This window comes from Rhopalosiphum maidis, chromosome 3 (genome assembly GCF_003676215.2).
Source record: "Rhopalosiphum maidis isolate BTI-1 chromosome 3, ASM367621v3, whole genome shotgun sequence".
NCBI lineage: Eukaryota > Metazoa > Arthropoda > Insecta > Hemiptera > Aphididae > Rhopalosiphum > Rhopalosiphum maidis.
Window position 1 is genome coordinate 5,991,891 of NC_040879.1, and position 18,753 is coordinate 6,010,643.

The 18,753-nt window shown below is 36.9% G+C and overlaps 1 protein-coding gene across 1 annotated transcript in view; it reads right to left on the reverse strand.

The window, feature by feature from the left end:
* LOC113559859 (ephrin-B1) overlaps positions 1-18,753 on the reverse strand; it is a 242,571-nt gene that overhangs the window by 171,812 nt on the left and 52,006 nt on the right. The gene's annotated exons all lie outside the window — the stretch shown is intronic.

Here is an 18,753-nt window from a genome sequence, read left to right on the forward strand (position 1 = left end):
TTGCACGTGTGATGTACCTACGCGAATAGATCCGGTATACAGTATAATATTAATAAAATATATTATAATATTATTGTATTGAAATCCAACCGCACACGCGCGGACGCCGCACGGTAGACGCAACCCAACCCGTAACCGGGTAAACGGTGTGGTACATTATATCTACATGTAGTATATGTATATACGTCGAGCCGGTTCGTGTTTACGGGTAGGTTTTAGGTACTATAATAGTATATGATATGATTATTATATATGCATATACATAGAATGACAGAGTGTGGTACTGAAACATTGTCGTACGAAAGGGGAAACGGTAATAATAATAATAATAATAGTATTCGGATTGTCGCCGAACACGACGACGAAACTGCACAGTAGTGTCCACACGTTTTGAGAGTATAGCTCGCTGCACACAAGCAGTTATATATATATATATATAATATTATAATAAATAATATATACACACATCGCATCGCGCCACGAGCGTTTGTAGGATGATGTCATGAGGTATTGTCGTGATATTGTTAAGTATTTTTTTTTCATTTTTCCCGCTTTGCAAGGGCGTCGAATACCCTATTGTGCGTGTGTGTGTGACGACAGCCACGTCGAACACGGTCGACACCACTCCAAACGCATTTTTTTTTGTTTCTGTAGTCGACAATCGCGGGAGCATGTTAAAAAAAACAAAGGATCCGCGCTCAACGAATATTATACATATATAATAATAATACTTTATTATATATTATTAATTATTATTGTCTCTAGAAATATGTGTACGCTCTGTTGGCTGACGGACGAATTTAATTAAACCTTAACACGGTGTACGTGAAAAATAAATAAAATACATTTTCCCATTTCAATATTATTATTACCGACCTTTTTGACGATTTATGTGAATTATCAATATTATTTAAACTCGGTCCGAATAAAAAAAAAAAAATCCGAAATAAAATCATTATTGACGTTGACGTTATGCCTTTCCGCTTTTGCGGGATATACGCATGTAGGTATATATATATATTATATAGAACATAGCATATATATATAGGTAGCTACCGATTATTTTTTCCCGCGCAGTAAACAAACAAAAATAATTGATTCGTTTAAATTCATGCGAATGTGTTTGAAAAAATACGTATGAAACATATATGTTACGTGTTCTTCGAGCATACACATAACGACAGATTCACTCCAACGCGTTACACTGCAAAACCACGTCAGTAATAATTCACAGTATTATTATAACGCAAAGTGAGTACAATAACAATTACAATTATTATACACCCCGACCGTTCACTTAACTTACACTTAATAATTTGTGTACCTATGGCTAATCATTTTTTTTATAATAGCAGGTTTATTATCAGGTAATTGAAATTATCAGAAAAATATTCTGTTTTTTTAAATTGAGAAATAATATAAAAAACATATACTGACGTCGTTTGAAAAGTAAGAAATGTAATTTTGAATTTCAAAAATTTGTTTTGTTATGTCTTCAAATTACATAAAAAAATATATTTCTAAAGTGTTTCTTGGAAAATGAGCTGTGCAGTTTACCAGTTAACCTTTAATATAATCGCCTTGCGTTTTATAATACGCTTCCGATCGAATTGAGTAAAGAAATGAAAACATTTATTTATACAGCCTATATAATATATATTTTATTTATTAATACATACAGGCCGATAGATTTGTCATCCAAGTAAGCCTACGGTATAATAATATGGCGACAGCGGTCGGACGATAGACATATATGTGTTCACCCGAGATTATCCTTGCAAAAGCATTTATAGGGCGGAATGTATACAAAACGATCGATGTCAAATTAAAGCCCACGAAAACGCCGGTTGAGCGTATAATCATATAATAATGTATATAAATCGATTATTCCAGAATTGGCGAGTAGTATAGTAGTAGAGAAGGGGGTAGGCTCCATCAATTTTCACCAAATGAGATAGCGATATTTTGGCCGGGGGTATCGAAAGCAAATTTTCGACCCATTTACTCGATTTAGTTATGCTCGATGCACTGGATTCTCGAGGACAGCGTCTGAATTCCGAAGAGTAATTTTAAATACAGAAAATCGGATTTCAGACATGAGTATAAGAAACATAATATTAGATAGTCACCACATAGGACCTATCCAAAAATGTCTAAAACTAAGATTCAAAAAATGAGTTAGGACCCTCTATTCCTAACTGATCATAGAATCACCAATTTTGAAGTGTTATAGAAAATGTGTTGGCCCTTTGTGTAAACTGAGCGGTGTTTTAAGAAAACTTTTAATAATTTTTTTATCAAAAGTCAAATAATTTGTAAAAACATTCTAATAATATCTAACACAATTCTTGAATAATATAGTTGGAATTAATTGTCTGTTGAAACATGTGTGCCGCACTAAAATATAGATACATTCATAATTTTCCTAGAGTTATGAAAATTGTAACAATATTGTAAATATTTATACTAACTCCGGTCGATCAAAAAACTTTTGTCGTCTAATTCCATAGCACGCGATGACATAGCTCGAAAAAAACAGAGTAAGAGCGAGAAAGAGAGAAACGAGAGATAGCGGTTACTGAACTGCACGGCGGCCGTGTCGTCGCACGGAGCAGAATTCCACCCTTTACCTCCACTCACCCACCCACCCATAAATGCGCCGACGACGTTATGTATCGCACACATTTTCGTATAAAAAGTAATTTTTTAACGCACGCGCGTTCACGTAAGTGTTCGCAAAGTCGCGTGTAAACGAAGGACGCGTGTGTGCGAAACGCATAATTTAATATTATGTAAAATGTCGTTGTTGCAGAAGCTGCAGAATTTTCGCAGACGTGAGACGCGACGCGCTGTGCAGCACACATGCACTAGGTAAATATTTATTATCGTGTTCGACGCGTTAAAAAATCGACGACATCGCGACCGTCGAATTTTTTTTTCCCGCACGATTTTGAAACGCTTGCGCGTCCGGTCGACACGTTTTTCATTATTTATTTTTTTTCCGCCAATTTTACGCGACTTTCACGAGCGAATCGACGTATGTGTGCCCGCCCTGCAGTGCGTGTGCCGGTGTGTGTACAGCAGAGAGATAAGGCGACAACGCGAATACGCAAAACGATTTTTTTTTATTCTTTTTCATGTAATACATCCGCGTGACATAATATTCTATTCAGGCGTGTATACGATGCTTACACATATATTATAAACGGCGTGTGAAATCCGTATCGACGATTTTTTTCTTCGTTTCAATTACAAAACATTGTGCAACCTCAAAATCTATTTATAACCTATCCTATCCTAACCTAAATGCGGGCAGCGAAAACGATCAATTTTTCTGCTATACTCGTACGCTCCCAACTCACCTCCAACGACCCTACGAACTACCAAAGGACGTGAACAAGTATTTTATTACATTTCGTGTGGTCTCTGCCGGTATCATCAGACAGACGAAAACACTGATTTTAAAATATATATTCACTCGGCGGTCGGTTTTATATGTATAGCAGACTATTGCAGATATGACGTGGACCGGCGCATTTGCTCTTCTGAGATTATAATAATATAAACCCGCTCTGCGTACGCGTCGCTCATATTATATATATATATATATATAATATATACAGTTCCAATTTTCCCTTTAACCAATCGATATCATCGCGATGAGGGACCGAAGTAATCAGAAACACAAATTACAAATCATCCAAGATCGACATTTACCATTCTGTCCTCTCCGCACCACTTTAACGTGGGTATAATAGTAGGTATTACTATTTATATATACATTGGTAGATATAATACCAATATATTATACTATATTATTTAACTATCGGATTATCTGACCACCCATAAAATTAGTAATGACACTTGTCGTGGGTGAGATCAACTTAATAGGCGTCTACCTATATGGATATTATGTCATCACTCATTATGTTCAACATAAGTACGCCCATCCATAATATATTGCAATATAAACTTAATAACACGAACGCACTCCCAGTGTGTATATGTAATTACTATATAATAATATAATATAACCTAAACTATACGTGATGGCGATAGCATCACTGCAGGTCAGGTTAGATCGCCGGGACAACATAATCGCATATCATCACGTATATGGTATATCAATACGAAAATGATAGCCATCATTGGTGATATCGCACTGAAAAATGCGTGGGGATCTGAAAATCAACTCTCCACAAAACTACTCGACTAATCGATTGTTTCATTTATTTATACCTCTCTCAGTCCCACCTAAATATGTTACACAATTTGTGCGAACGATTACCTATAATATCGTTGTCACACGTATAATATATTAATATATACTCCTATAATTATAATATGATAATAACAATATATGCATCTAAAATCGTATTTTTCATTCTTTTAAAAAATATATATATTTTGGCACACAAATACAAAAACATTACACAGCACCGCTTTTGTCTCTTCATTTATTCTCGTCTACGCGCGACACTGGCGTTCGTAAATTCTTTTGTTGCCAAACCATCGTACACACGGTTTTTTTCTCCGCCAGCGTTTAATTGTTGAATTTTATATTATTATCGCAGGCGTGTGTGTGTGTGTGTGTGTGTGTGTGTGTGTGTGTGCGAGCGCGCGACCGTGCAGAGCGGAGTACTGCTTTATATACACACAAACGGCCCGTATGCAAATTTTCGATTTTCCCTTTTTAACATTTTTTAGACATATATTTTAAAAGCGTTCATATACAAATTAAAGTGGATTCTTTGAATTTATGACAGGACAGTACATAAAATATATATTTATACATAATAAAACGGGCCTCATCCATTGTTGTTGTAATTGTCCAATTATTCATGTATATACTTTATTATACAAATCCTGTTTCTCATTTCGTAGTGGGCGGCGGTGGCGGCGGCAGTTTGAATATTATAATTGTACCTACCCATATTATTATGTGTGTATAATATAATATATACATACCTATACATAATGTCCAAACCGACCGGAATGGTATGAAAATAAGAAAAAAACACAACTGTGACTACTAACACCTATGTACGAGAGTATAATAAGCACCGCGCGTGTGTGTGTATCTAAAGTAATTTCGGTGGCGTCTGCAGTCGTTTAAATATATACACGAAAGTGCGTTTTCGACATTCGTCATCGGCCGAACCAAGTAAGTGCCTATACAACTATATATAATATAAAAGGTACGTCATTGTTATTGTTTGCGTTGTGTACTGCAACACTTGTCGGTATAGGTTTGAGGAGGAAGAAGAAGAGAAAACACGCCACTATATTATACATAGCAGTCGACGACATCGCGGAGTGCGGATAAACCGGTGTTGGTATCACGTGCACGGCAAAAATACGGTCCGACGAGCGATTTAGATGGAAAAAACTCATGCACGCCGTAAAAAAAAGGTTCAGGAAAGTGTTTCCACCCTTCCCACTTTCCTAACCCACCACTAAGTCCATAAGGAGAACTCGCGCGCGTCAACTAAATATTACGGTCAGTCGAGGCATATAATCTATATGGTAATCGATTTCATCGTCAGAGCTCATATATTATTAATACGCAGGTATAGGGTACGCGCGGTGTGTTGTGCGCACATCATTATTATAATATTATACGCGGCAGCATTTCCGGCGGAACACATATCAACCAGCTCTTATTGTATTGTACATTATAGTACTATGTATAATTATTTATACAAATGTGTGTGTGTGCGTGTGTGTTTGCGTGGTACATGTTGGGCGTTCGTTGCTTTTGTGCGCGCACTAACTATATTATGCAGGCGTATAAAACAATAATATAATATATTGTCATTTGTCGACGACCACTGCAGCACAGCAGCAGGTGTAATTGATCCACAAAAGAGTAATCCAAAAAATAAAAATAATAAACTAAATTTTTATGCTGTCGCTCGGCGCAGAACGGCACACGCAAGCATGACAATAATAGAAGTGCACAAGTGCATTACAACTGCCGGCATGCAACACGGAGCTCACTGCAGCTATATAGTGACACCGGCAACGGCGATATTATTCATATTAATATAGTAACGTGAAATTATTATTATAATGTGCGCACAACAAAGAACGAAGCGACACCGTGTTTCGTCGATCGGCAGCAGAAAGGTGTGTAGCGCAGCAGAAAAAAAAAGTAAAAAGAAGAAGAAAACGGTTAATTTTTCCGAGTTGTATATATCATATACGTATAATGAAACTTATTATAATAGGTATAACCGTATACGTATTGTGGGAATGCCGTTTTGCATGTTTAACGAACTACTATTGAAATCTCCTGCAGGACGGCGCGACGCGCGGAAAATAAATTATACTTTTTATTTTTACACGACGATGATATATATTTATATTATACTATAATAATATATAATGTGCGTATGAATAATACGCGTGTGTGTCGCGGGCGACTGTCGCGTTATCGCGGCAACGGCATCATCGTAATCGTCCGTCGCTTAATATCGGTATTTTTACATAATAATAATAAAACATAATACGTATGCGCAAATAAGGAAAGAGAAGAATTCGACCGGTATAGCACGAGTGACTTTAATTTTTTTCGTTTATTCAAACGGTTTGCCGCCGTTGTTTATGGACAGAAGCGCTAAGTAGAATATTTTCGGACTTTTTTTTTTCTCGACTGCGTGTGTACACGTGTAGGCACCAAGTAGTATTCGGTTTCCAAACGTGCTGTAATAATAATAATTTTTATTATTATTAATAAAATTATTATACGTCCCCTTCGCCGCACCGCTACCATCGCCGCTCGACAGTTACATATTATACAGTCTTGACCGATATGGGTTTGAATATAAACGGCGGAGGAAAACCGGAAAATTCGATTCGCGATAAATACATATACATGTCTATATGGCGTGTACGCATGAAGGTATCTGGTGTACGTGTATATTAAATAGGTATATACGGTAATATTGTGATTTTAATCGTTTCGCACATCTGCGAGGACGACATTATATTATAACGCCGAACGTGTTGTCCGAGACACGATTAAGAAACGGAATAAATAAATAAATGAATACGGCAAGCGAACGTGTTATTTTTTGGGTTGCCAACGCTTTTTATATTTAATGTACGAGTTTGCTTTTTCCCGTATAATATGTATATAATATTATATAGTTTATATACACATACACAGTATATACACACGCAGACAAAGCGCGTCTTGACAACGCACTTTTACACGCGAACGCGCTTACTCGCTCATTCACCACACACACGTGGCGACGCGCGCCCGCGCGTTAACGTTCGAATTGATTTTTTACATTTTCTAGTGTAATTTTTGTCGGTGTTTCGGGTCAAAACTCAAAACAAGGACACGACATCAATGTATACGGTGGCAAAGGCAGCGTATGGCGGCCTTGAAGTATACCCTCGGTAATATAATAAAATAAAATAAAAAAACCGTCACGTAGGTAACGATATTAGACGTTAACAATATTTACCTGTCAAATGTGATATGTATGTAATAAAAAAAATAAGCGTGTATGCGAAAAAAAATCAACCCGAATTTCGTTATTGTTTATCTATGCGTTTATGCATAAAATACAATTCGAAAAACGCCAACAAATCATATAGGTGATGGTACATCATTATGCACATATTATAGACTGCGGCTATATAAAATACGCGTTACGGTATGGGGGTATCTCTATATACATAATACTCGAACATCGTATGGCATTCAAAAGTCATCACGAGTGCGCTTTTCTCGGTTGCTTAAAACGCGTTCGCCGGAAGTCACCATACATATATATATATATATATATATATATATGCATATTCTATGCGGACGTATAGTCTCTATATGTATGTTATAAATTATAATACCATATAAAACGAATTAAGTACCTCTACCTATATATATATATATAATAGCTGTATGTGGACGCCACAGCTGCAGTACAAGTGCGAAACGCGCGTTTAACATGGCCGGATTTGTCAACTCCGACCACCTCAGTGACTCCAGCAGGGGGCGCGGACGACGCGGGCTTTCGGCCGGTCGGTTTAATTTTCATTTCTCTCCGTTTGGCGAAGGGATAAATTAATTAACAAAGGCCCGGGGGAAAAAAAGGAAGCTAGTTCGTTTTATGCATACATAAATAACACCCTCGGACAGCGGCGGTGGAGATATTATATACACCCGACTAATTTAAGGGTGCATCACACGCGGTTATATACCCAGATAGCCACCGACGACGACGACGACGAGAATTTCTTTTAAACGCTGCGTTCCCCTCCCCGCCATCCCCATTTCGCGGTAAACAATTTCCTCGCACGCCCTCGCAACTCACCGTAATATATATATTTATATATATATATATATATATATACACCTATTTATATACAGTCGTCGCCGTCGTCGATCGATCACCGCCGGACCCGAACATCAATCAACCACCGCCTACGCCATTGACCCACCCTTGTCCCAGCCACATTCCAACGCGTATAAACACTGTCTATATACGGCGGTAGTACGGTACACGACATAATATAACGTATAATATAGAAGCGGTCCGCCGAAGACGAAACGAGTGTCAAATTTCGTACGAGCATTTTTCACCGCGAAAACAGTCGCCGGCAATCGATTTCTGCAACGAGTTCTGCCGGCGGGTGCAGCGTCTCGGTGTAACGTGTCATTTCTCACTACTAAAATAACGCATCGTATAGAGTATTGCGTTAACGCTACGGTTAAAATAAGACATAAGATACTATCTATGAATATAATATATAAAATCCAAATATTATTCGTCAACGCGCCCAGACCAAACCGTTGGACCAAGATGAGACTTGAGATTATGGTGGTATGCATATATTATGTATCCTTAACGGTGTAGGGATGAGATAAAAAAATGATTTTAAAACAGTTATTATATGATTGGATATTATTTTTGACCTATATTTTATAATAGCAAAAACAACAGTGTTAAAAATCAGTGCAGTTTACATTTTACGCATTTAATTTGTCACGGGCAGCGCTGTGCTTGATTATGCAGCTCATATAATATGTATACATATTATATAGTTATAATAACAGTTGATATTTGCAATTTTCGATAAATATATAATATATATACATATGCATTATAATATAATATTAAATTACATTATTATTGTATGGTTGTGTAGGTATATGCACACAAACAATTTATTCTCAGCGGACGATGGACTCGTGACGTTTCGGGCGAACGGATTATAAATTTTAACGATACGGACCTGTGCAATTTTCTCTAAACACGAATTTTATACACGAGCGCGCAAGCACGCGACAACGATATATATGTATATATTTATACACGTGTTATTCGAATGTAACGCTATTATATACGTGTACGATACGACCATCATCGGTGTGAGTGTGTGTTTACGCGATTCGTCGTGGTCGCCGTAAAAAATTACAGCTGGAATAAATCCAAAGACATTAACGAGTTACCATAAAAGATGAGAAAAAAAAATCATCATAAGCTTTCAACTGGTTAGTGTATATGTATTATATATTATATTACGAGTATATATTGTGTGTGTGCGTGTACATTTTTTTCGACGTTTAACATATAACGATCTATCACGTCTTGTTAACTTCACTCGTTAATTTAATAACGGAAAAATCCCGCGGAGTGTAGTTTTTTCTCTCCCTATCGCTTTCTACCATTACGGCTGGTCGACGAACGTCAAGATTTCGGCGTGCTTCTCTCTGCACACATACATATCACTCGCCTATTATTGCCGCAACAGACAATATTATATACAAGGACACGGACAAAGACGGTGGCGATGTGACGCGGGATTTAATGAAAACGTCCGAGTGAAGAACCCGAACATATTTTTAATCACTTTTTTGTCGTCACCGTCGCGCACCGTCCATTCCAGTTATAACATTACATACTATTATTATTATGAGTGGTACGCGTTTTCGAGCAGAGGAATTTCGAATAGACTATATCATATACATATTATACCAGGTATATATATAAATATGTATATATAATAATATGTAATATGTATTTATACAATCTTTTAATACATAAAACGGAATTTCATTAGTGTTTTTTTGTATTATTTATAAAATCCCGCCCGTAATTCCAATGCTAATTTCCACGGTAATGTAATTTACGGAATTCGTTAAACAGAAATATGTATCATAAAAGACAATAAACATATTATTATTATAAAATGCATTACGGTCTATATATACCTATATGCGTCGTTTCAAATTATAAATATTTCATATCAAATACACGCAATAATATGAGCGAATTATTCGAATATTAAAGCAACGTAATTATTCATGATAAGTATTATATATAACGATAATAACATTAATAATATACACTACAATTATAATTTCATTCGTCCAGCCAGACGAAAAACAAACACAAATACGCACTCGAAAAACACATAAGTAATAATATGTATTTATATTAAATTTTTAATTAAAAACGTTTGTACGGCCGATCCTTGTATCGTTTTGTACCTACTCGTGCAGTCCCGTCGTTATTATTTCTTTTGGTACCTATTGTATATTTTTTTATTTTTGCGTATCAAACAATTTCAGCAGCCCGGCGGCTGGTCGCGTGCGCGGCTGTCTTTCCCCCCGTCATCGGCGGCGTTGTTTGCGCATCAGAATTTTTATTTGTGCACCACGGCAAACGCCAAACTATCGATAAACGTCGACATGTATGTGTGTGTGTTTGCGTGTGACGACATTATTATTATCTTCTGACAAACACGTGTGTACAGACGATTTCATTCCGGAAAATAATATTCTTTTTTTTACGACCCCCGCCATCATCTCCACTACGGACGACGACTACGACGACGTTATTTCAATGTAATATTCTGTCCACCGTAAACCTATATAGACACGTCACGCCGTTTGAATGACAAGACGACGTGAAACACACCTCCGTTTCGGAATAAAAATGACAGTTTAATTATACGTGCGCATAGAAAGCGACCGCCGCTGTGGGAAACGGGAGGACAAACCATAAAAAAAAAAAAATCGAAAGGAAAACCGAACGACATGACGACCGCGTGAGGCAAGTATATAATATGATGTACATATTATTATTTTTATTATACACGTATATGTTGTACGTCGCATCGCTCTAGTCCCGAGAAAACTCGTTGAAAATCGTGAGCCGGCGACATCCGAAAAAACGACTGGGCATCATCATTGTGCGCCCAAGTGTTCACTGCTGCGCGCAGTAGTCGTCGCATTGTTTCCAATTTAAAGGGCATATAAATCGTCGACACGTCGCCTACTCGGCTTAAATATAATATTTGTACCTATAATATGTTGAAAAATCAAAAGTGACAAAAATAAAACGACCCCTAAATGTGGTGGTGGTAAGTTTGAGAATTTTGAATTTGTGGTTATTTTTAAAACGCGTCACGAATTAATATATTATTAATGAAACTACACACAATTTGAACGACCGAATTCGTACTTTTAGGTAGAAAGTCCGTTTGAATAGTATATAGGTTAGGTACTGATAATACTAATGATCGTCATCACGTCATCGCGCCTGGCGGTCTTTTTCATTCGGTTTTTCGCAATTGAATCGCCAAAATAATGATTAACCGTCACGCCGACGGTGTCTCTGTTTTTTCGTGATATACGGCATTTTTTTTTTTAACCAGAGTGATTGATTGATGTCCTCGTGCATTTTTTTTTTGCAATTTTCCTCTGCCGTAGGCGCGGCGGAACATGACGATAACACCGGCGTATTAAAACCAGGGATTGATCACACACGCATTGTCACTCTCCCCAGCTCTCCTCTATATATATATATTTTTTTTTCGACCAAGTCCGTAACCGTTCAGAGCATACAATGTTTGGTTTATAAAAACTTCCACGGCTTAACGCCCATATTAATATATAGGTATGATACATACATCGTGCATAATGTATATTATATAGGTACACGGCTCACGCTCGCAGAAACAACAAATACACGCAGCGTTTTCAATTAAAACACCGCGGTAGACTTTTCACCGGTGGACCTAAATATTATGTAATTATTAAACTTTTGCTCGACGGGAGCACCGTTGTTTATACTATGAACGACTTGAATCAGAAAATCAAAATTCACCAGACGCGATTTTTGGGCACTCACACAGTGGTCTGCGCAGACAATATCTATATAACCGATATAATAACAACGTATAATAAATATGCCTATACGTATAACACCAAGGCAACCACTTGTCCGTCCTGCAAATATATAACCAGCCGACCACTGCGAGGTCGATACAGCTCGTGAGGGTATATATGATCCACGTCTCCTTCGGCCCAGCTTAAAACACGACTTTATCATTGAGCATATTTTCTTTGTGATAACGAGGAAGTGCAGGACGGGGGTGGAGATTTCGTAAGGCCGTAGCGGCGGCAATAAACTCGTTTTCGAACTATTTCGCAAAATATAATCGCATACAATATGCATCGTGATCATAAGTGTAATATAATATAATAACGTTGGAATTCTGAAAACGGACGCGCACGCATATATCACACTAACCTGTATATTACTATATTCAATCAAATTTGCTTTTTTCTATCACTATTTCGGAGAAGCAAACTAACCTGCCAGTGGTACAGCAGTCGTCGAACTGCACTCTCTCTCCTCACAAAGGCATTGAAAGTATACACATGTAGGCATACACACACACACACGCGTGTATAAATGTATAAAGTCATAATATTGTATTCGTGTATGTGCCATACTCTCCCTCTAGTGACTCCTTTCGATAGTAAAAATAATAATAGTAAAAAAAATCAAATCGAGTCTGAAATTGAATTTTTTCTCGTATGTAAGACGCACACACACACACATATATTTATATATATATGTATTATACCACGACACGCACATTCGACTCGTAACCCGATTTGTCTGCAGGACACATATATATATTATTGTATTGTACGCTATGGGGGACATCCGCGAATTATCGAACGGGTATCACACGCAGCAACGACGGCGGCGGTGGCAAAGTCTCGTTCGTTTTTTAACGATTAGATGTTATCAGTATAATATTATAATATTGCGCGAGACAAATCGCATCGGGCGGGCCACAAGTCGCCGGCGAACGAAAAAATACGGCTGGCAGTGTGTAATATAATTAATATAGAGAGATACGACGACTTTTATGTGCGTTCGTGATTGCGTAAATACCTTCATACGATGAAAATAATACTGCTGCAGTACGCATATATACCTACATACAATAAATTATACCTATATATTATATAATAATGTATAATATATGCGTATCGACGGAGATATCGATTGCGTACACTACCTATATACACATATCGTGGTATGTTATATTATTGTTGCCAGTATTAAGTGCGACGCGGACGACGGCGACGTTTTAATTGTACGCCCACGCGACTTCATGCGTGTACCTCCTATAAATATATAACAATATTATAATACGATATATTATGCACAATTATATCTCGAAAGAGACAACGACGAAAGCAAATATCGAACGACGCGCAATTTATCGTACACAATAATAACGCACGTAGAAAAATCGTAAACAGGCGAGTGGCGAGGTCGCAGCGCACATACTACGTGCTATTATACTGTAAGTACCTAACTGTGAGTTAGTTTATTAAACACGAACTCATGATAAATAATATAATGTAGAACATAATTTAATGTGCGCGTATATTTTTTTGACAGTAATAATATCATTTGAAAACCGCGGGATAATCGAAATCCCGTGTCAGGCGGTTTGAAAATAAAAATAATAACATATTATTATAAAGTACCCTTTGCGAACAATGCCATCATGCTTTAAGAAAAAATTTTAAAATCACGACAGGATAACACTGAGCACTATGACTGTATATGGCTGCAGTGGTAATACGGGCGGACCACTCGGCGGCGGTCTCGTTAAAATATCATGTATATGACGCAAACGTCTTCGTCGGTTCAGGGAGAGGAAACGAGTACGGAAGATGTCAATCGTCCTGGGTTTATTGCCATTCCGCGAATAATAATAATAACGACAACGACGATTGCGATGTACACGTGCGCAAGATAAAAATAGAGTGATTCTCTTGAAGGTAAACAATAATTTCTTCGAAAACTATTAACGTTTTTGGAAGTCGATTCTGTATACGCGGTTTAGAGTGAAAAAAAATGTTTTTTCGCTTTGTTATAATTTCCCAAGGTTTTTACTCGTTTAAATGACTGCGCAAAATAATAATATTGTATTTCTTATCCGAAGCAAAATATTGTTCTGAGAATTTTAACATATAGAAATCGAATTTCGAAACAGTAGTTAATTAGTAACAAGTATTTGAAGTTAGTAAAGTGCACTTTTCTCGAACCATCCAAACTTTACAAATACTAACTGCCTAATTACACTCGGCCTCGTAAATTGTTTACTATAAGTTCAAATTCTCCATAAACCACTTTACTCTGGAATATGAAATAAAAAAATGTATACTGTCATTAAAAAAATAAAAACTTAAAAATTAAAATATAATACATCATATTACACGAGTTTTATTCGAAAATGTTGTCTTGTATATTCATTTTAAACCGCATATTATAATATTTAAAATTATAAATATTTCAAAAAACGTTATTACCTATTGTTTGCAGATAACCAGTGTTTACCAATCAATGAATCGCCTTGTACATACAATAACATATACCCATAATAATAAATATAATACAGGGAAACTTTATACACGAAACGCGCGGTAAGCGCGGCTGCGGCGGCGGCAATGGGTTTCTGCGAGTTTTTCTCTAACGAGATTATCGTCGAAAGTCACGCACAATTTTGTTATTTTCTCTCGCCCTCACTCCCCGTCCATCCGCCAGCAAAATCACACGTAGGCGTATTGCTCAATAAACTCAATATTATTATATATTATAATAATGTATTATATCACACCTATATATGTATATATACATAATAGGTATATACGAAACAATAATAATATACTATTATATGTATACGGTGCCGCCGGTGCGCGCACACAGCATTCACTAACACTAATGGCTCAGGAGTGGTGTCTGCAGCAATGTCGTGCACCCCGTTCGCTATTTTATATATATATATATATATCATTTTCTTCGTTTTATTTTCCGCTGTCGTTACAAGACGGATTGCCGCGCAAATCTCTGCGCGAGCTCATATATCTCTACCACCGTTTCGCCAAGCATCGTAGCATTAATATATTATACCGTGCTGCGCGGCACAATAATACCTATATCGACGGTGTCTGCAGCCAAATCGGATCTCGTGCGTTTATATTATTATTATTATTTCGTTGTATCTATTTCTAATTTTTTTCTCGCGTACTTGCGTACACAACCATTTTTGAATTTATGAGATATTATATTTAACCGCACAGGGAAATATATAGTAGAATATTAGCTGCTTCTGTTATTCAGTGTCTCGTATATTGTAACACAGTTATAAGTTATAACCTATCAATTGTTTTGGTTGTTGGTTTATATAGTTAAAAATTAGTGAGTATGTCACCAAAAAAAATCGTGAAGGGCTTGAATGTTTTGACCGAAGTACTGTGTGTGACAATTATATCTAAAACTAACAATATACATGATCTTGAATTTTTTGCAATTCATCAATTCTTTTGCCCCTTCTTATTAAAAGCTGAAATAACGCACTCGTTGCTCTCCGTTATCGTCGTCATCATCACGCGCGTATTATTACAAGCTCCTATATTGATATTACACAACCACACGGTTGATACTTCAACGGCGGTTCTTTTATTACGCCCTGCAACAACTATGGTAGTCGACAAATTTGAAATTCAAAAGAAATTTATAATATTGTATCGACATAAATCAATCGAACATATAATTACATTAAATACATATAATAATATGATCAAATCGTCTGCGTGTGCGGGTGCATGCGTTTGCGAGAAAGTCAGGTTGTTTATGCGTGTGTAACGACCCTTATGAACTGTGTGACGGTCGCAAGAATGGTTTTTTCGCTTCCACGCACGCACAAAATGTACGTTTCATTTATGCATGCACATCACGCACCACCCCCTTATTCGCCGTCTATTATCAAATCATTATGTTTGTTCGATTTTAGAACATAGTAATATATTTGATAGATTCAAGTAATGGGCACGGACCTACCCGTTTTTGTTTATCATTTTGGTCTCAGGTAGAAGTGGATGGTGTTATATAATTATAATATATATATATATATGCCCTTATGCATGGTTAATCGTCCGTTATCCGCACCGCGACATTCTAATTTGCCACACGATCCCGTAACTTAGAGCATGTAAGTACTCGGCGTGGAGAAGGTCTCGATCTTAAGCTGTATAATTGACGTGATTTACGAATAATAAATTCGTTTGCGGTCAAATACACGCTATAGTATATAATATACACTCCTGCAGCTCCTCCCCTGTGTAGGCCTATACACACCCGTTTTCGAATAAACCGTCTGAAAAATTAAACGCGCGTCAATGTTTAGCTGAGGAATATTACGGCTGACCAACGCGCACCGCCGCCGTGTCTCAAAAATCACAATATAGTAATTTATTCCACGATCGTGTAGAATATACGTAAAAAAAAAAAAGTATACACTTGTCGTACCATTAATATTTAATTAGCTACCCAATATGTTAAGTTGCGTGCCGTGAGAAACGTCACAAAAAGAATTTCAGTTTTAATTGACCCGCGGCCGCCGGAATGCGTGCACCCCGAAAATTAAGGATATATAACGTCCTGCCACCGCGCCACTCGTCGTCCCGTCCGGCGTGGCGTATAATAATATTAAACATAACATAATATTATAATATACCACGGTAGTAGTTATATACGTATATTCTACGCGTGTTATAGTAATATTATACACGTGATATACGATTACCCCGAGCCCGTCTGGCCGTTTATACGTAATGAGCCTTCGGGGGCCACAGAAACGGTCATTCTCTTACTCTCTTTCTCTCGTTCTCTCTCCCTCTCGCACACACAAACTATGTGTGTGTGTATAGTTTAACCTAACCTATGTACGCGCTTGTGTCTGTCTCTGTTTGTACGTTATCGGTTTTCGGGATCGGTAAAAGTCGGTGGCGGCGGTGGCGGCGGTTGCATTTCATATATTATACATAAATATATGTGTGTATGTGAATGAATACACACACCGAACCCGAAGATAAATCATGTATACCACCGCAGCAAACAACAACCCGTGGGATCAGACGTGCCTACCTACCTCCGTTTAACGTATAGTATGTACAAACATTTTATTTTATAAATATATGTATACGTAAAAATAACTTTTCCATACCTCGGCGCACCGTGTAGACGTGGATGTTGTGGATGACACATGATCGGGTGTTCGCGCAGCGTTTCCGGAAGTCTGTATAGAAAAGCGGGACAAGACGTGAATAGGTATATCGAAAGAGAAGTCGCAGTCGCAGAGCGTGTATTTGTAGATAATTAATAAACGCACGGTCTGCGTGTTCGCGGAAAAAGGCTTGTCAGAAAGCACTTAGGGAATATTGTTCTTGTAGCGGTATTATTGTTGTAATTACATTTCGCGTGACCTCACCACCAGAATTTACGGATTTTATCGGTAAAACGCGATTTGATTCGATTACGCAGTATATTGTATCAATGCCGCGGCGATACGGTTTTATACCGAGGACGATGCGGTTGCAGTACGATAGATTGTTGGGATATGGTAGATTATCACGAGAAGCTCGTGTACTTCGGATATAATATGTAATACTAAATTAGTATTATTATTGTCACAGAATTAATGAAATCAGAATGGATATTTTACTATTTTAAATGTAAACAAAAATCTGACCGCAGCATGCGCTATTGAAATCCCGCTGGTTTATTATCAATTCTACGTCGAAAAATAATACCATAAGTTTACAAATTTAACGTTAGTCGGTAATAAATAATTATTATTCTTTTTGAATTATGTAAATTAATGTTTGTAATAGCTGTATTAATGAAAATAAAGAAAAATAGTTACTCAATTAAATAAATATGGCAAATAAAATAAAATATAATATATTCAATATAAGTTTATTCATTTTTTATTTATTATCTAGTCGATTAAAAAATGGGTTGAACTATAGTTGTAATATAATATAAGTAATATAGATGATGCGGCACACACCATCTTCCCAACTCAGACTAATCAACATAGAAATATTTATATTTTTGTTTTTCTTTATACGCTTGTACCGAGCCCCGACTGTATGAACAAGACATAAGTCATACAATAAATATATAGGTAGTATACGAAGACGTGTGTGTGAAAGTCGAGATCACAATCATTATATATATTCTCTCGTGTAATAGTTATTGTGTGTGCAGTGTGTCCTCTGGCCACGAGAAAACTTCCGGCAGTTGTAAAAAAAAAAACAAAAAAAAAAAAAGAGGACAAAATGAAAAACTCGCCAACGAGACGACGACACGTTTAACGACTCGCGCGGGACGTCCAGTTTCCAATGATAACGTCGTGTGTAATGGAAGCAATAAAAAATAAAACTTAAAACGTAATCTTGGACGCGAGATTACGGACAAAGGGAGTACGGGGTGGAAGGAAATCATTTTTATAGTTCCAGTTTTCGAATTGAAAATAAATATGCGTAAGAAAAAGATACTATAACTTACACACTCGCTAGTGCGGGGACCAACCATTGTTGTTAACTATATAGATATACATATATAATATAATATT